We start from the raw sequence: 20404 nt of genomic DNA on the forward strand, positions 1-20404 counted from the left end.
TCTTGGTAAAGGCAGCTGACGCCGCCTGGCTGCGCGTCCACCATCTTGGCCAAGGTTCTCGTTACCCGGCAGCCCAAGTCGCTCATCCTTGGTTCTGAGGTGGTGGACGCTGCCGCGTGTGTTGTCCGAGGATGACAGGGGAGAACTAGGCTATTAGCAAGCCACCTGTCCGGAGGCGATCTGTACTGGCCGCCTCCAGATGATGCCAGGGCCACCATCTTGGCAAAGGAAAAGACGCTCACCGCCGGAGGAAAGAAGGGAACCAAGACCTTTGCCAGCGTAGAACCTTCACCTAGGAGAATTTTTATGAAGGGCACTGAGCAAGCCAGTTGCTAACAAAACCCCTTCTGTTAGCAACATTTCTTCTGATCCAGAAGAAATGACTTTTCTTTTCCTTGGCAGTAGTCAACGGGAGGGAAGCCCTTGTCTTGGGTGCTCACGGTGGCCTCTAAGTGAGAATTGACTCCAAGAATGCTGCTTTGCCTACTTCCCAGGTTTCTTACCTTCCAAGTTCAAATACTAGAATCACATGTCTTTACCCAATGGGTCCCTAAACAACCAACAGCTTCATGGAAAGAAAGTCAAGACCCAAACCTACAGTGTTACCTTACTATGTTTCAAAAGTGAGTTAAATAACTTGCACTGAAATGAATATCCTTGTACATCTGCTTAGAAGTCATATTAGGAATTATTTAAGTATTCAAGCATATACATATATAGGGGGGGGGGCAGACTTTACTGGTGGCTCAGTGGTAGAGTCTGCCTACCAATGTGGGAGATGCAGGTTCACTTCCTGGGTGGGGAAAACACCCAGGAGAAGGGAATGGCTACCCACCCCTGTATTCTTGCCTTGGAAACCCCATGGACAGGTGAGCCTAGTGGGCTACAGTCCCGGGGTTGCAAAAAGAATCCCAAACGACTTAGCAACTAAACAACAAAACACATATGTAAGGGGACCCTAACTTATCTAATCAAGTTTCTTTTCCCATACCATAACCCTGTTTCATAGTTGAACCTCTGCTCTTAAAAAACAAACACCTCATCCCTCTTACCTGTTCATATTGCAGGTGGTTGGCACCCTGCATTTGTATAACATCTGCTTTTACAAGCGTTCCCAATTAACTCTCCCATCTCATTTTTTTTTTTTTTTCTTGCAGGTCTAGTGAATCACTTTAAAGAGGGAGAGGACTCCTTGTTTCAAATTAACAATCACCATTGAAAACACTTTCAGTGGAGCAAAAGTGTTAAATTTTCCTGATTTGTTTCTTTTCAGTGGTCTAATTATGCCTGTTAATTTTTTAATTTGATGGGAAACCTCTCATTATTTAGTCTTTCATGTTTATCGGAAAGCATGCATAAACTTTAGATTATCCCAGTGTCTGCTTTTTAGAGTATTAGAATTGTTATGCTTTGTGGCTAACATTTATTGATTCCCCCAACACCCCCCCCCCCCCCGACACACACACACAGTCTGCTGTCCACTTCTGCTGACAACAGCTGAATAGATAGGTATATATCTATCTATATATTTAACATGAGGAACCCAAGGCTTACAGAGCTTGAGGTTTATCCAAGATCACATAGCTAAGCATGGAAGGTAGAAATAGACAATATTAAAGAGATTTTTCTTCACTTATCTTGTAATTTCCACAAAAGAGTTTGCAAATCCTGTGATATGCCTACAATAAACGTGTATGGAATTTAATTCAAGAAATGAAATCCTGTGTACCAGAAAGGACATGAGATTAAGCATTGTAATAATAACAGCAATTCTAAACAGTAATTAACAGTTACTGAACTTCTATCTAACCAGGCACCACTGAAAGTGTTTCATATATATATGATCTTATCTTTAAATATGAAAAATTACTAGTAGATAAAAAATTATTAATCTGTAACCCTGGGAAGTTATAATTACCAAAAAAGAAGAAATAGGATGAATCCCTATCTAAGGGGGAATATATTTGATTGTCTCAGAAGTAAAGGTGGCAATGAGGTGATACATCCAAACTGCAACAAGGCAAGGACCTTTTCTGTCTTGTTCATTGCTGTATGTTACACTCCTAGAATATAGTCCAGTACATAGTCACAATCAAACATTGGGTAACTAGACATAATATCAGTTTTACTGCATTGCTACATTGTTGTGGAGGCCAAATGAGTTAATGAAATGTGTCCAAATATCACTCAAGATCTTCATTTTAATTGACTTATGTTTAAACACCTGAGTACTCCTTCCTAAAAAAATTTAAAAAACAACAAAGACCCATTACTGTTTGTTCCTATAGTGTCCTGTACTTTACCTTGGTAGCACATTACAGTGATAGTTTGCTACTTCTGGATTCATTTGTTAAATTTCTGTCTCCCCCTCTAGAATATAAACCACTCTGGGACTTCCCTGGTAGTCCAGTGGCTAGGACTCTAGGCTCCCAGTGCAAAGGGGCCTGGGTTCAATCCCTGGTCAAGAAAGCAGATCCCACATGCTGCAACTAAGATCCAGCACAGCCAAATAAATATTAAAAAATTTTTAAAAAGCTCTGTGATGGCAGAGCCTGTGTCTGTCTTTTTTATCACTGTATCACTGCTGCTGCTGCTGCTAAGTCGCTTCAGTCATGTCCGACTCTGTGCAACCCCATAGATGGCAGTCCACCAAGCTTCCCTGTCCCTAGCGTTCTCCAGGCAAGAATACTGGAGTAGGTTGCTATTTCCTCCTCCAATGCATGAAAAGGAAAAGTGAAAGCGAAGTTGCTCAGTCATATCCAAATCTTTGTGACCCCATGGACTGTAGCCTGCTAGGCTCCTCCATCCATGGGATTTTCCAGGCAAGAGTACTGGAGTGGGGTGCCATTGCCTTCTCCATCTGTATCACTAGTACATAGTAGGTACCCAGTGGCTGTCTGTTAAATAAATAAGTAAATGAGGGAAGAAAGGAAGAAATGGAATGGGTCTGAGACTATATCCTAAGATCAATAAAACCTTAAACCTGAATAGTAACTAAACCACTTTTTTACATTTATACAGCAATTGATATATTATCAGAGTGAATTCTTCAATTCTGTTCATCTGTTGTATCATTTTAGATAGCTAATTGGAACCTGCTGTATATAAAGCATAGGAAGCTCAACTTGGTGCTCTGTGATGACCTGGATGCCCAGTGGGATGGGGGATGGAGGTGGGAAGGAGATCTAAGAGGGAGGGATATATGTACACATTTAGCCTATTCACTTCATTGTACAGCAGAAATTAACACTGTAAAGCAATTATATACCAATTAAAAAAAAAAGAAAAAAATCCAGGCCTCACTGGCAGATTGCTCCTCCAAATCATCAATTAAATCCTGTCACACTCCTGCTTAAGTATCTACAATAAATCCCTATTCCAGTGTATATAGACCTCAACTCTCATTCTGGTTAGTATTTAAGACTATGACTTTCACCCTTGTAGAAGGCAAAACTGTCACCAATGTGATCGCACTCGTATTAAAATAAAGTCAGTTAAAGCAAGGGAATAATAAAAATTATAGTTGTAAATTTGAAGCTTTAAAACCTAGAATTTATGGCAATATTTAGTTGTTAATCCTTTGATGAGGGTCTAAAGCTTTTGAGAGTCCAGTGACTGGCATTTTGTGTTTTCATTCATGTATAAACTACACCTGCGTTGCATCAGCATAGCTGTTAAAAGCCAGACTGGCTGGCTGGCCTCCACCTCTATGGATAATGTAACCTTGGGCAACCTAACTCTCTGTGCCTCAGTTTCTATTATCTGTAAATGGGGATGATATTGGGTTGGCCAAAAAATTCACTTGGGTTTTTCCGTAAGATATTATGATAATAGTACTAATTCAAATGATGATAAAGATTAAACAAATGTGATATATTTGAAGTGCTTCGACTAATTCTTGGGGTATATTAAATGTTCAGTCATCATTAGCAGTTATTATTAATATGTGGTATTACTATTTTTCCAGTTTTCTTTAAAGTAGAGCAAGAAATTAAAAATACTTAAAAATAATATGAGTATAGATTTCTAAATTTTATGAGTCATTCTCTCTGTCCTCACCCCAGTCTTTTTTTTTTGCCACTTTGCCTTATCTTTTTTTTTTTTTAATTTTTATTTATTTTTATTTTTATTAGTTGGAGGCTAATTACTTTACATCATTACAGTAGTTTTTGTTATACATTGAAATGAATTAGCCATGGATTTACATGTATTCCCCATCCCAGTCCCCCCTCCCACCTCCCTCTCCACCCGATCCCTCTGGGTCTTCCCAGTGCACCAGGCCCGAGCACTTGTCTCATGTACCCAACCTGGGCTGGTTATCTGTTTCACCCTAGATAATATACATGTTTCAATGCTGTTCTTTTGAAACATCCCACCCTCGCCTTCTCCCAGAGTCCACAAGTCTGTTCTATACATCTGAGTCTCTTTTTCTGTTTTGCATATAGGGTTATCGTTATCATCTTTCTAAAGTCCATATATATGTGTTAGTATACTGTAATGGTCTTTATCTTTCTGGCTTACTTCACTCTGTATAATGGGCTCCAGTTTCATCCATCTCATTAGAACTGATTCAAATGAATTCTTTTTAATGGCTGAGTAATATTCCATGGTGTATATGTACCACAGCTTCCTCATCCATTCGTCTGCTGATGTCACCCCAGTCTTTTAAAGCAGTCTTACATTCACCCAGTTTGACAGCAATTATTTATAGGGTGTTTTTCCATTTAGATTTTATAAACCAAAAAGTTTCATTACTTATGTTTCATCATTTTACTTAAAATTTAATTAAATCAAGTAATTACTAGAACAATGCAAATGGAATAAACATAATTTTGGGGGAAAAACTGACAGGAACTGCTGGAGAGCATAACTGGTAGAAACAGCAATATGTGGAGCATAGGAAGTAACCATGGCCCCAGTGTTCAGCCTGTCCTGCATTAATCAGTATGTTTCCAGGGAAAATGGAGAACCTGGATTAGTTGATATGAATGCCTTTAGTAGTTTTAGTTAAGAGAGAGCCTGATGAAAAAAGAGCACAATGTACATACCACATTCATTTCTACCTTTACCATTGTTTACCACATGTATTTCCTTTTACATAAAGAGACCTCTTTGTAACTTATTTTCCTACAGCCCATGATTCCTTGTCATGGCTGTACTTTCTGGTTATTCTATCCTTTTATCCCCCCACCTCACTTTAAATCTATGACATTAAATGTAAATTAGAATCAATAAATTTTTATCATTTTCATATGTATTAATTTGGAGTATGGCAGTTCACTGAATATGTTAATTTTACATTAAGCCAGCAAAAGCAGATTTCATGGGTTGTTGGAACTTATTTAAAAAGATTACTTCTACAGCTACCATAGGTATTAGATGCCTCTTTAAAACAGTATCCTGTCTTTAGGAAACAATTTTGTTCTTGTTTAACTTTGTAAGGTCAGAATTTCAACAGAACCCAGCTGAGTTCCAAAAGCCCCATCTTTCTTTGCTTCAATATTTGCATTTTACACCAGACATGCTTTTTATAAACAATGCACATTTAGGACAGCAAGTTCTTAATCATAATGAATTCCATTTTGGTATTTCTTTTTGTAATTGGAATTAACATTCCCACATGAACTGGGAAATGCTAACTTCTTACTGGCATCCCTGGTGTTTTGCTGATTCTCATGATGCTTTCAATGGTTTCATCATAAGCTACCTAAAATATCACAATTTATACTCATATGCATGATATGCTTATGGGTGTCCTATTAAGTCTGTATTCTTTATGCTGCAGAACTTAGTTTAAGCAATACCTGATTCAAAGAGGAGGTAAATATCAGCAGATAAATGAGATAAATGTTGCAGTGAGCAGGAGCCTAATGTTTTTAGTGTTTGCAGACATTAGAGCAAGCACACTGAATACCTGTAACAAGTACTATGTACCTTGTTTTTCATCTGTGGCATTTGTGGCTGGCCATTATGTCATTAGCTTTCTTCCTCTTTCTGATTTAATCTCGTTTTCTATTCCACGTGCCTTTAGTAGAGATTGTCTCAATCGGTTCCATTTCTAGGTGGGACCTGTCAGCTCATTTTCAAAAACTTATACTTCCATTTTGGTGCTTACACCTTGTTTATTTATTAGGTCACGTGGGGCTTTGTTAGAAATAGTGGAGTTAAAAGATCAAAACATCTTTGGTATAGGGGTCCCTTAACAAGACATGAATGTACTTTATAACAGACTCTTAAGTGTTAAAAAGGACATTTGTTACAACTTTTAAATCTGATGTCAATATAATTAATTTTCTCTAGCCTCTTGTTTGTCAATATGAGACCTGACTTTGAAATATGGTTCTGTCCTTTACTTAACTGAATCATCAGCAGCCAGTCATTCACTTCTTCTCAGCCTTGTTTTTCTATTCATAAAAGAAGGGTGATATCTACCCCCTACCTCACAGGAGTCTGTAAGTCAAACAGGATGGTGTGTACAAAAGGAGTTTTTAAACATTAAGCTTGGGAAAACAAGGAGGGGTGTGTATAATTTTTCATTGTTAGTTCATCACAACAAAAGTAATTATTAATTTTATTGACTGTCATCATTGCCTCTCTTCACTCCTTTCCCAGATAGTGCAATCTCAGAGGAGTGGCAACTCATGAGTGCTGGAGCCAGGTGCACCTGCTTGGGGAGCTGATTGCTAAGTTTTCAGGAATTCTGTAAGTCAGTTGTTCATCATGGCCAAGATTCAAAACTAGACCATTTAGAAACTTACAATTAAACAAAATACTTAAAAAAACAAGGTAATAAATGCTCAAAACTTCACTTCTTAATTGCTTTATCATTATCTATGCTTTAAAGTTGTTTCAGTCCATTCTTTATAATGCATATCCCATATAATGGTGTGATACAACATCTCTTCCCAACTTTACATTCAGAAATGTTATTTCAGTAGTTTGAAATCAATTGTGATGGAGTATGTACGCTATAGAAATTGGAAAACACTGCAAACCAGAGCTTGATTTATTGTGTTGATTGTCTAAACTTAAGAAAGTGATAGAAGAAAATTTAGCAAAAAAGATTGAACTTCAATGTGTGTTCATTCATGAATAACACAAAAAATTGATGAAATATTTTTCCAGTACTTGAAAACTACTATCTGATCAATAGAGAAGCACTCACATTATTGCCAAAGTGTAGTCCAAACATACATCTTTGTTGTTTCACTTTCATCTTGCTCATTAATGTAAAAAAAAAAAATCATCAACATTCCATTTGAACTCAGTGGCATGAGTGACTTCTTTGCTGAGTTGAATATTAACCAAATATGATCTGCTTTTGCCAAACATAATTGCAGCTGTAGGCTGACTATGGGTACAAGAGTTTGGCAAAAACCATTGAAACCAATTTGAAAATCAATGGGCTATATAGAATTTATTGTAAAAAGTGTATTTTATTATTTTTTGATAAACTGTATGCTATGCATTCTTTGTATCAGTAAAACTGTATAACAGATACAAAGATACTCCCTCCCAGCAGACATTTATCAGCACACTGATTATGGGTGTAATCTAATTTACTATTTGAAAGCTCATTCCACCTGTCATGTGGAGCCTGGGTTGTAGGAGCTAAGGCAGGAAGCAGGGGGAACAGTGAGGAGGCGGGCACACAGGATTCAAGGAAACATACAGATTTGCCCTGGGGTGATGCCAGTGGAGGTGGGAAGCTATGGCTGGACAGGGGAAGCATTTTGGAGGCAAAGGATGGCAAACCAGTCATTTGGCAGCTCCATGGAAGAGACAGACTTGCAGAACTACCCATGCTAAAGGAAAACTGTCTGGCAAAGACTGAGAAGGCTCAGTGGTTGGAGGAAGTGAGTGCTTCTACGAGTTGCCCCTGACAGCAGCATGGAGGAAGCAGCATGTGGAAGGAGAGAAGTAAATTGTCAGCTCAAATTCATTTCTTTGAAGCACATGCAGAAAGTTAGGCTTGACTGCCTTGCAGTGGGAGAAAGGAGGGAAAACCCTAAATACCAGTAACATGTCCTAACCAGAACTCAAATACTCGAAAGTTTCTTACTCATCTAGTAATTTTATTAAGATTTTTGCCCATATATCTGGAGAAAACCTTAATTGGAAATAGGCATGCACCCCATTATTCACTGCAGCACTATTTACAATGGTCAAGACATGGAAGCAATCTAGAAGTCTGCTAATTTAAGAATGAATAAGAAAATGTGGTATGTATATACATAAGAATATTGTGTGTGTGTTCAGTCACTAAGCAGTGTCTGACTCTTTGTGACCCCATGGTCTGTAGCCCACCAGACTCCTCTGTTCATGGGATTTTCCAGGCAGGAATACTGGAGTGGGTTGCCATTTCCTTCTCCAGGGGATCTTCCTAACCTACGGATCTAACTTTCATCTCCTGCATTGACAGGCAGATTCTTTACCACTGAGCCACCCAGGGAAGCCCACAATGAAGTATTACTCAGCCATAAAAAAGAATGAAGTAATGTCACTTGCAGCCACATGGATGGACCTAAAGATTATCATACTATGTAAGCCAGACAAATATCATATGATATCACTCATAGTTGGAATCTAAAAAAGGGCTACAAATGAACTAATCTACAAAACAGAAATAGAGTTACAGATGTAGAACAAACTTATGGTTGCCAAGGGGGAAAGGGTGGGGGAGGAATATTGGGAGATTGGGGTTTATAGATACACATCATTGTATATAAAATAGATAACTAACAAGGACCTTCTGTATATCACAGGGAACTCTACTCAGTACTCTGCAATGAGCTATGTGGAAATAGGATCTAAAGAAAGAGTGGGAACAAAGTAGAAAACCCAGAGATAAATCCATGAACCTGTGGACACCTTATCTTTGACAAAGGAGACAAGAATATACAATGGAGAAAAGACAATCTCTTTAACAAGTGGTGCTGGAAAAACTGGTCAACCACTTGGAAAAGAATGAAACTAGAACACTTTCTAACACTATACACAAAAATAAACTCAAAATGGATTAAAGATCTAAATGTAAGACCAGAAACTATAAAATTCCTAGAGGAAAACATAGACAAAACACTCTCCAACATAAACCACAGCAGGATCCTCTATGATCCACCTCCCAGAATATTGGAAATAAAAGCAAAAATAAACAAATGGGATCTAATTAAAATTAAAAGTTTCTGCACCACAAAGGAACTATAAGCAAGGTGAAAAGACAGCCTTCAGAATGGGAGAAAATAATAGCAAATGAAGCAACGGACAAAGAATTAATCTCAAAAATATACAAGCAACTCCTGCAGCTCAATTCCAGAAAAATACATGACCCAATCAAAAAGTGGGCCAAAGAACTAAACAGACAGTTCTCCAAAGAAGACATACAGATGGCTAACTAACACATGAAAAGATGCTCAACATCATGCATTATCAGAGAAATGCAAATCAAAACCACAATGAAGTACCATTACACGCCAGTCAGGATGGCTGCTGTCCAAAAGTCTACAAGCAATAAATGCTGGAGAGGGTGTGGAGAAAAGGGAACCCTCTTACACTGTTGGTGGGAATGCAAACTAGTATAGCCACTATGGAGAACAGTGTGGAGATTCCTTAAAAAACTGGAAATAGTACTGCCACATGACCCAGCAGTCCCGCTGCTGGGCATACACCCTGAGGAAACCAGAATTGAAAGAGACACGTGTACCCCAATGTTCATCGCAGCACTGTTTATAATAGCTAGGACATGGAAGCAACCTAGATGCCCATCAGCAGATGAATGGATAAGAAAGCTGTGGTATATATACACAATGGAATATTACTCAGCTATTAAAAAGAATACATTTGAATCAGTTCTAATGAGGTGGATGAAACTGGAGCCTATTATACAGAGTGAAGTAAGCCAGAAAGAAAAACACCAGTACAGTATACTAACGCATATATATGGAATTAGAGAGATGGTAATGATAACCCTATATGCAAGACAGAAAAAGAGACACAGATGTATTGAACAGTCTTTTGGACTCTGTGGGAGAAGGCAAGGGTGGGATGATTTGGGAGAATGGCATTGAAATATGTATATTATCATATGTGAAACGGATCACCAGTCCAGGTTTGATGCATGACACAGGATGCTTGGGGCTGGTGCACTGGGATGACCCAGAGGGATGGGATGGGGAGGGAGGTGGGAGGGGGCTTTAGGATGGGGAACACATGTTCACCCATGTCTGATTCAAGTCAATGTATGGCAGAACCAATACAATGTTGTAAAGTAAAATAAATAAATAAATTAATTAAAAAATAAAGAGAGGATATGTGTATATTTTTTCACTTTGCTGTACAGCAGAAACTAACATTGTAAACCAACTATACTCCAGTAAAAATTAATTAAAAAGAGATTTTGCCCACATAAAGGGATTGTTACTCCAATGCCTTGATCCTATCCCAATATACAGTAGAATTTTTCCCCCCATCATTTGCCCATATTAACTGTAAAACTCACTCAACCACCTTGTGCTACAGAGATGGTGCTGCCTCTTTTTATTCTCCTCAGGACTTTATTATTCTTTGCTTTGTCACAGAAGACCCCTACCATAAGCCACCTATTGTATTGCCTACTAGTCAGCAGCAAGATTCTGGTCACCATTGCTCTCCCTGCTTCCTCCCTTACAGCATAAAACCTGTACTCCACATTGCAGGTTGTACATTTCAGTTTTAAAACATATTGCAAGAGGTTATGAAATTTTATGGAATTTTAAACTGTCAACGTTTTGCAGAAAAAAAAAAAAGACCATCTCCTCCACATTCACCTAGCTTCTGAATCCTAGTGATCAAAGAAAGGACAATTTCTCAACTGCTGCTGCTGCTGCTAAGTTGCTTCAGTCGTGTCCGACTCTGTGCGACCCCATAGACGGCAGCCCACCAGGCTCCCCCGTCCCTGGGATTCTCCAGGCAAGAACAAAACCCGGAGTGGGCTGCCATTTCCTTCTCCAATGAGTGAAAGTGAAAAGTGAAAGTGAAGTCGTTCAGTCGTGTCTGACTCTTAGCGACCCCATGAACTGCAGCCTACCAGGCTCCTCAGTCCATGGGGTTTTCCAGGCAAGAGTACTGGAGTGGGGTGCCATCGCCTTCTCCGAATTTCTCAACCAGACACCCCCCAGTGACTGACAGTTTGAGGATTCAGTTTGGATATATTAATTTGGTTTACTCTGGGCTTCTGATACTAGTTATTTTATTGACAATTTCAATCATAGAATCTTCATTAATAGAAGGGATTTTTCCCAACTATTTTCCTCTCCCATTCATTCATTTCTTCAGGAAAATATAATTTCTTCAACAAAATAGCAACTATTACATGTTAGATCCCAGTGTAAGGTTGCAAGGACATAAAAATGATTAAGATACAGCCTGGACTCTGGAAGAAATGGAGACAGAGTAACAAGTCATCATCAAACAAGGAAGATGTGTAGAAATGCGGTGACAGCTGCATGAAGCACTACATACCCATCAAGTCACCTGGATGTTTAAGGACAGGGAGGTCGTTGTGGGTCTGGAGGTGGTGGTCAGGGAGAATTTCCAGGAGGTGAACGGGTCTTGTTGAAATTATGAAAGTTCTCCTCCAGGTTATTTCTCATGGAAACAACACAAAGAAAACTTGCCATTAATATTTTATCAAGACTTTTTTTTTTGATGGATTTAAAGGAAACCCAACTGTTAAAGCAAAAAGAAAGTTTACTGATTTGCTTAAAAGTCAAGAGGAAATTTAGTTTTAGGCATGGTTGGATTCAAGGGCTCACATGATATCAAAATGACTTGAGGACTTCCCTGTTGGCCCAGTGATTAAGAATCTGCCTCCCAGTGCAGGGGACATGGGTTCCATCCCTGGTTTAGGAAGATCTCACATGCCACAGGGCAACTTACCCCAAGCACCACTATTACTGAAGCCTACACACCTAAAGCCCGCATACCACAACAGAGAGTAGTCTCTGCTCACTGCAACTAGAGAAAGCCCACTTGCAGCAACGAAGACCCAGCAAAACCATAAATAAATAAATTTTTAAAACTTATTTCAAAAAAGGACTTGACCCCTATCTCTTAGCTTTACTTTCCTCTGTTTTGGCTTTATTCCTGGGAAGGTTACCCCCACCTGGTAGCCCATAGCACTTGGATTTAGTAACCTCAGTGGAAAGAAAGTTCTTTTCCAAAAATTTTAGTGGATGTCCCTAGGAGTAGCTCCATGCATCTCGCTGGGTCTAGTTGGGATTATACTCTGACTGGCAAAGCCTAGGTGAAATGCCCACCATTGATACTTCATAGTGGGGTACAAATGAGAGAGAAAGAGAAGGAAAAAAAGAGAGAAGAGAGATGCTCTTTCCAATAATTAGGCTTTTAAAGTAGGAGAAAAGACCATGCAGAAAACAACAGATGTCTACTTCGACAGCTATTTATCAAAATATTAACAGTGACACAAATACCATATTTTACATTTTAGGGGAATTAATCACGACCTAAAATTTTTGCAATCATGACCTAAAATTTTTGCCAGCAATGAACGCTGAAAATTAAGTATAGTTGTTATAAATCCTACTGATTCCCCTTCCCAACTTTAATAGGAAAAGCATAAGGATTTTTGTTTTAAACATTTCAAATAGTGCACAAATGAATTAACTATTACTTTGCAGAAATAGTACCTCTACTAATTGGCCCTTTTCAGTTGATGCAGTGATATTCACAATTTGTAGGCTAGGTTTGTAGTCTTTCACAGAAGGACTTTATCTTGTTTGCCTGTGATTCCAGTGAACATGACAGGTTATAGAAGGCCGCTGTGAGCCTCTGCCTGCTTATTTTGCTCCTTCTGTCCTGACAAGCTGACTGTCATGCAATTGTCTCCAGCCTGGGTGCTGGGCAGGCAGGAAGCCAGAACCAGTAAAAGAAGCAGGAGGCACTCCGTGAATACTTGCTGATTAATTTTAGCTCCATAGGCCTGATGGGTTTTCCATCCCTATAATTACCATCAGCAAATAGTTATTGAATGATGTCCAGCATATTTTTATTCCTCTTTCCTTGGTCCTGATTTTCAATCCCTATTTCACCTCCCTGTGATTTTACCAACAGAGCCTTGTTGATCTGTTTCAACTTGCTCAATTTTATTCTACATATGAAATATCTATGTATCCATCCATCTATCCATCCCTCCATCCAACTATCTAAATTAGTTTTATTATAAAGAGTTTAAGTTCTTTGGATTAGTGAGGGGATACATTGTGAGGGTGGAAAGAAAGAAAAGGATACCGAATGGCTACTCTGTTAGTACATTCCACATACACCTTACAAGTCAATCTTTTTTTTTTATTAGAAATAATGCCTAATAAGCCTATAAGTCCTGACTGGATCTTTCAGTAGAGCAGCAGTCCCCAACTCACCAACATTTTTTGGCATCATGGACTGGTTTCGTGGAAGACATTTTTTCCATGGACTAGGAATGATTTCAGGATGACTCAAGTGCATTACATTTACTGTGCACTTTATTTCTATTCTTATTATTATATCAGCTCCACCTCAGATCTTCAAGCATTAGATCCCAGAGGTTGGGGACCCCTCTATAGACCAAATGGAGAGCAGTGAAGAGTGACAGTATGAGTTATGAAAATGACAACTAGAGAAAGATTTTACAGAGAGAAGATTGGGGGCTCTCAAGAAAAACAAATGTCTTTGTGTGCATGGCATTAGAAGAATGACACAATTTTAGATATTACTTCTGTCTTTTAAAAAACTTTAAAATATACATGCTAAAACACATACTTGTTTTTAAAAATTCAAACATATAGAAGAGAGAAATGCATAAATGAAAAAGTAAAAATTCTCTTCCATATGATCCCATTTTGCAGAGGTAACAGTTTTAACAAGTTGGTGTACATTCTTTCAGACCCCCTTCTTGTCTATGCATACACACACATATAGTTTCTTAAGAAAACAAAGCTAGGATTTTACTATATAGTTTTTTCAACTTTATTCATCAAATAAGATATTTGGGGACATCACTCCATGTCAACATTTTCAGGTAACACCAGCAGAGCTTTCTATTGTTTGGCTATAATTTATTTAACCTTTACCTTATTGATAAATATTTAAGTCATTCCCAGTTTTTCACAATTGTCAGCTATGCTGATATGAATATCTTTGCATATCTTTATACACCATTGGTAAAGTATTTCTGTAGTATATAATTGCAATTACTCAGACAAATGTGATTCACAACAATTATTAAGCACCTAAGTGTGGCACACTAGTGGGCTTATTGGAAAACTGCTTGTCCATTACCAGCTCATTTTCTACTTTCATCTTCCTTGAGATATTATAGTAAGATTCAATTAGAGCAGGAGTCACGGGTGGCTATGCAGAATGGGTTACTACCTAAAGATTCCTTATGTATTGCTATGGATCCAGTTTTGCTGTATTCATCCTTATGTTAACTATATTATAAATTCAAGAGGATTGGCTTACATATGAACTGTGAGGAGTCACCTGCATGTGGTCCTTTAGGGATACCACAATGCTTTTGATGATCAGTCTCCATCCTATGAGGGTACCTGTTATGTTCTCTAAGATAACCAGACAGGTGTAGATATTGTTTGTGACTGCCACACACTCATTCACCACATGTGGTACTAGGACCTCAACTTTTCTTTGGAAGACTATCCTCTTTCCAACTTAAGTCCATGTGTTTGTGATGGGATTAACTCCATCCCAAACTCTATAGAGATGACAGGCCTGGCCTTAGGTCAGAGATGGGCACGCGACAGGCACAAATGAGCCTGTTGAGGCCTGCAGGGACTATTCAGAAACACCCTTTTTTAACAGAAGTAGCTAAGCTGGTAAGATGCCTATGTGGAGCAGCTGTATTCTACCACTTAGAACCTCCATCAGAAAGAGGTTAAAAGAAAGAAAGAAAAAGGAAAGGGATCTGGAGATAGACAGCTTCTCAGTTATGTAATTCGAATACCTAGGTCCTCAGGCTAGGGCTACCCCTAGACTTGACAATCACACACTCTGATAAATTATTTTTCCTCTCTTCAGCCAGTTGGTGTTAGCTCTGTAACACTGGCATCTGAAAGGATCCTGACAGAAGAAGTAAAGGTCTAAAACACAGGGCACTGCTTCTTCTGGAAGACAGAAGCAGGTTAAGGTTACTAGGCATCTAGGGTGACCCCAAAAGAGAAGCCAGAGAGAGAAGCCAGCTGAATGTCTAAAAATAAACTTTACCTGCTTCATGAGTTTGGCTCGAATTTCCCCACTAATAATTAACTATGTGAGATGGCCAAACTTCTTTATTTGTATATCCATAAATGAGAACATCAACCTTCAGTTAATTTACTTATTTTGGCTATATCTGCCTTAGATTTCCATTGTTTAAAATTAATATAGAAATTACTTCTCTACTTTAGGTTGTGTTTTAACAGAAAAAATTAAGGCTGGTAATATTCCCAAAGAAATGTTTTATCTAGTTTGTCTTTTGTTGTTGTTTACTCACTAAGTCGTGTCTGACTCTCTGTGACCTCATGGACTGTAGCCCACCAGGCTCTTTGGTCCATGAGATTTCGCAGGCAAGAATACTACAGTGGGTTGTCATTTCCTTCTCCAGGGGATCTTCCCAACCCAGGGACTGAACCCACATCTCCTGCATTGTATGCTTTACTGCTGAGGCACCAGGGATGCCCCAGTTTCTCTTCAGGGAAGCCTAAGTTACTACTCTGCTTTCTTTATTGATCCAGCCTTATATTCTACTGCTTTGTTTATAGTAGACTTGATAATATATTAACTTAAATACAGTATTTGTAAATATGGCCTAGTGAAGTATATATGAAAATATTTTATATATTTTTATATCTTTTATATATTTTTATATATTTAAATATATATAAAAATAAGTATTTTTATATACTTTCTAACTTGTGTTTTTGAAACTCAAACTTGATAGCTAAAGGAAAACCTCCAATAATATGAAAAACCAATCCCCCAGCTGAATTAAACCTACAATATTTATACAAATATTGCTACTGTTTGGTGTATGTAAGCTTTGTACTCTTCTCTCATCTGGAGCAGGGAAATAAGGCATGGTGGTAGATGGGGATTTCATTAGTTAGACTCAGTAAATATTTATTTAGTTACTAATAACTCCAGCTTTGTTGGAAATAAACTTGAGACTCTAGCTCTTAGTAGACATGTGTCTTTAGCCAAGTTAGTTAACCTCTCTAAATCTTAATTTCCTTATTGGAAAAATAAAAGTAATAATTGTATTTGTTTTATAAGGTTCTTATACAGATTAAATAAGCTAATCTATGTCAAACATTTAGCACAGTCTCTGACATAAGTGCTTGTTATGTTACATGATGATTATTGTTACTAAGCCCTGTGCTAAAGATTAGTAATGTAAAGAAACCAACAAATCATAACCCCTGCAGAAAGTGAGATGGACATGTAGGCATATACCAATGAGAAAGACACACACATACACTCACACTACCCCAGCGTCCTTCAGTCTAAATCACTTTCCTCCTCACATCACAGATTGTGAGGTGAGACTCACTAAGCACCTTCTGGGGATTCTGCAAAAGAAATTCAGCCACTAGCTGGAAATTTTCACTGTATGACTTATCAGGCTCCTCAAAGTTTTGGGGTTCAATAATTCTGTAAACCACACAAGTTACAGATCATGGTGGGATTTTATCCCATGAAGCCCACATATTTCTACTTCCAGCTGAGCATGCTTAAATAGAGAAAGACATTTAAAAGCATAGAAATGGATCTCATGTTCTTTAATCAGCAAAATCCTACAGCCAAAAGAAATAAAAGCACAAAGAACTGGAATAATTTGACTGGAATCTCACTAATTTGCCAAGGAACCAAAACGAACACACAAGCTATCCTAACTCCTGGTTGAGTTCTCTACTAAGTAAATACAGTGATATATAATCTTCATATGTCAATATTTACCTTTTATGAGTTTATTGCTGGCCATGTGTCAACCCACAAATTCATTTATTTACTTATATCAGTGCCATGAAAACTCCTTTCACTTCACCGTCAGTGTTTGTATAGCAAGTGGACAAGGCACTGAGCGGTGGGGAGGGGATTGGGTTTTGGTTTTGGGGACCCCTTCTTGCCTCACCCAACCCCCAACTACATGATCTTGGGTAGGTTTCTTTTCATCTTTTCAACTGTCTTTCTTTGATTAGGTCCCTGGACTTTTACTTCCTATGTCTTTCAACCCAAACAGAAGTAATCCTGTTCCGACTGTGAAGTTTTTACTAGACAGCCCATATTTATTTGGCTCCTTTTATTGTTCAGTCGCTAAGTCATATCCGACACTTTGCAACTCCGTGGACTGCAGAACACCAGCCTTCCCTGTGCTTCACTATTTCCCAGAGTTTGCTCAAACTCACATTCACTGAGTCAGTGATGCTATTTAACCATCTCACCCTCTGCTGCCCTCTGCTCCTTTTGCCTTCAATCTTTCCCAGCCTCAAGGTCTTTGCCAATGAGTTGGCTCTTCGAATCAGGTGGGCACAGTATTGGAGCTTCAGCTTTGGCATCAGTCCTTCTAATGAGTATTCCGGACTGATTTCCTTCAGGATGGACTGGTTTGATCTCCTTGCTGTCCAGGGGACTCTCAAGAGTCTTCTTCAGCAATTTGAAAGAATCAGTTCTTCAGTGCTCAGCCTTCTTTATGGTCCAACTCTCACATCCATACATGACTACTGGAAAAACCATGGCTTTGACTATTCAGACCTTTGTTGATAAAGTGCTGTCTCTGCTTTTTAATATGCTATCTAGGTTGGTCATAGCTTTTCTTCCAAGGAGTAAGTGTCTTTTAATTTCAGGGCTACAGTCAGCCTGCAGTGATTTTGGAACCCAAGAAAATAAAATCTGTCACTGCTTCCACTTTTTCCTTTTTTATTTGCCATTAAAATGATGGAACTAGATGCCATGATTTTAGTTTCTTTAATGTTGAGTTTTAAGCCGGTTTTTTCACCCTCTCTTTTCACCTTCATCAACAGGCTCTTTAGTTTCCTTTTCACTTTCTGCCATTTGGCTCCTATTGTACTATATGTAAATCACTGGAGATAGAAATAAATAAGGGAAGCTTCTGACCCTCAAAGCTCTCCCAGTGAAGAGGGGTCAGAAACACAAAGAGATGACATAATGCAGTAAATACAATAGTAAAGATGTGTACAGGGTATGACAGGAGCATAGGAAGTCAGAGGGTGAAGTCAGGGAACAGGGAAGGTCCTGGAGGAAGGAGGTTGAGATTTAAAGGATAAGCAAGAGTTGGTGTCAGGTGGGGCAGATAGATATAGTCTGAGCTTCCTGTGAGATGACAAAGATGATGCTAAGAGAAAGAAACTGGCTTGGATTAGGGAAGAACTACAAAGAACACTGGCTCTGATGCTTCTAGCTGGGTGATCTTGACCCAGTTACCCAGTTTCCCAGTCTATTAAATAGGCATAATGACTAGATTCCTTCTTAGGGCTGTTGTGAGGATTCAATGAGATTACTTATGCTAATTTTAGCACAGTACTTGACACTAATTACAGTTAGTAATAGCTAATAATAATAATAGTAATAGTACTACCAATTTACTATCACCAAGAACATATTGCCTCCTCTCGCTCTTCCAAGGACACAAACATATTCATATCCCACTACTAAATATATTTTGTTTATAAATTTGTTTTAGGGATAACACCCAAGTATTTGAAGTACTGTGATTAAAAAGTGAACATTTCATGCAAAGCTTGAAGAGATCATGGAGGAGCCATTAATTATAATGGTTTCTCCTAGATCAGTAGTTGTCATTTGCGGCTAACTTTTGCCCAGTTGGCAATGACTGGTTATCATAGCTGGAAGGGGGAATCTCATTGGTATCTGGTGGCTAGATACCAGGGATGCTGCCAAACATCCCACAGTGCACAAGACAGTCCCCACAACAAAGAACTATCCAGCCTAAAATGTCTACAGTGCAGAGCTCAACAATCCCTGCCCTTGATGTAACCCACTTGCAGCTGGCTCTCAGTCACCATCAGGAAACACAGCAAAGCAGTGTTTCTAAAGACCCAAATTTCAGATGTGAAAGTTCATCCTCCAGACATCATACATGTTTCAACATCTGCAGAAATAAAAGTCCTTCAGAGCCCCTGATAGCATCATTCAGACTTTCCTCGCTACAAAAGTAATGGTAAATTTAAAAAGTCATTTTCCCTTACTGAGATAACTCAGGACAAATACCCCCTTTTTGTGATAGCTGTTTCTTTAATGAAATTTACCAAAAAGAGACTCAGTTAGCCCTTATTTGGGAGTTTTAGAAACTTGGAACAGTCTTGGCTTGTCTCCATTGCCGTGGAGGTCCAAATGACCAGCCATCTGTGGTGGCTCCCATAGTCTCTTAGGGGAGGGGGCTGAGTGCCCTTTGGGCTCCCTCGGTCTTTTGAACATTCCTGCCAGGGTGGGGCCAGCATCAGTGGGCCTCAGAGGGCTTGGTATACATTTCTCCTGAAAATTTGATCCCATTAATGGTTTCATCTTTCATTCCTTCTTTTCCTCTCCCTTCTAGAAGCAGTCTAAGAGTATGAGCTCTGGTGCAAAACTGCCTAGGTTTGAATCTGGCTCTGCCATTTCTTACCATGTGACTTTTACAGGCTCCTTAACCTGTGTGTAACTCAGGTTCTTTACCTGTAAAATGAGGGAAGACAATAGGACCTGCCTCCTAGGATTGTTATGCAAATTGAACTCTTATATATAAAGCATCTGGAACACAGCCTGGCACATAATAAGCAGTAAATAAATGTTAGTTCTTTCTCTTACTATTTGTTCCTATTTGCCCTTATGGTTTATTCATTTGCTCATAGGACACTCTGAAATCCTATGATTCTAGGTATGATGAGGACTTGGTAGAAGGTACATGTCATTGCAGGATATGCCACACAGTCATAGTCAAGGGCCAGCTGGGGTCCAAGGGAGGGGTGGCTGATGCTTGGTTAGTTCTACTTCTTGGTTAGACTACCAGTAGCTTGTATTTTCTTCCTCCCTCATCTTTACTCATACCCAGTTTTCTCTTACTTTTCCTAGTGTTTCCTCCCAAGTGTGACATCTCAACAGAATCCTCCTTGCTTTGACCCTCCACAGTGTTTGATTTGGCCACTCCTTAATGCATTGGTTTCCAACTGAGCTTTCCACCAAATTATTTGAGAATCTGTTTAAAAGTACAGATATCTGGGTACCACCAAAAACCTACTGAATCAAAATCTAAAAGCAGAGTTCAAGGATCTCTGTTTTATCAGTCTTTATTTGAGAGGCAGCCTGGCACAGTATTTTAGAACATGGCCAAGGAGCTAGACTACCCTAGGCTACC

General features: G+C 38.8%; 1 long non-coding RNA gene across 1 annotated transcript in view; it reads left to right on the top strand.

The window, feature by feature from the left end:
• Positions 1-23: 23 nt before the first annotated feature.
• LOC110149160 (uncharacterized) overlaps positions 24-20404 on the top strand; it is a 42427-nt gene continuing 22046 nt past the window's right edge. The window contains exons 1-2 of the long non-coding RNA XR_002317381.2: positions 24-623; positions 6613-6702. This is a non-coding gene — a long non-coding RNA (uncharacterized lncRNA). The remainder of the gene's footprint in view (positions 624-6612; positions 6703-20404) is intronic.

The sequence above is a fragment of the Odocoileus virginianus genome, chromosome 3 (assembly GCF_023699985.2).
Source record: "Odocoileus virginianus isolate 20LAN1187 ecotype Illinois chromosome 3, Ovbor_1.2, whole genome shotgun sequence".
NCBI classification, from domain to species: Eukaryota; Metazoa; Chordata; class Mammalia; order Artiodactyla; family Cervidae; genus Odocoileus; species Odocoileus virginianus.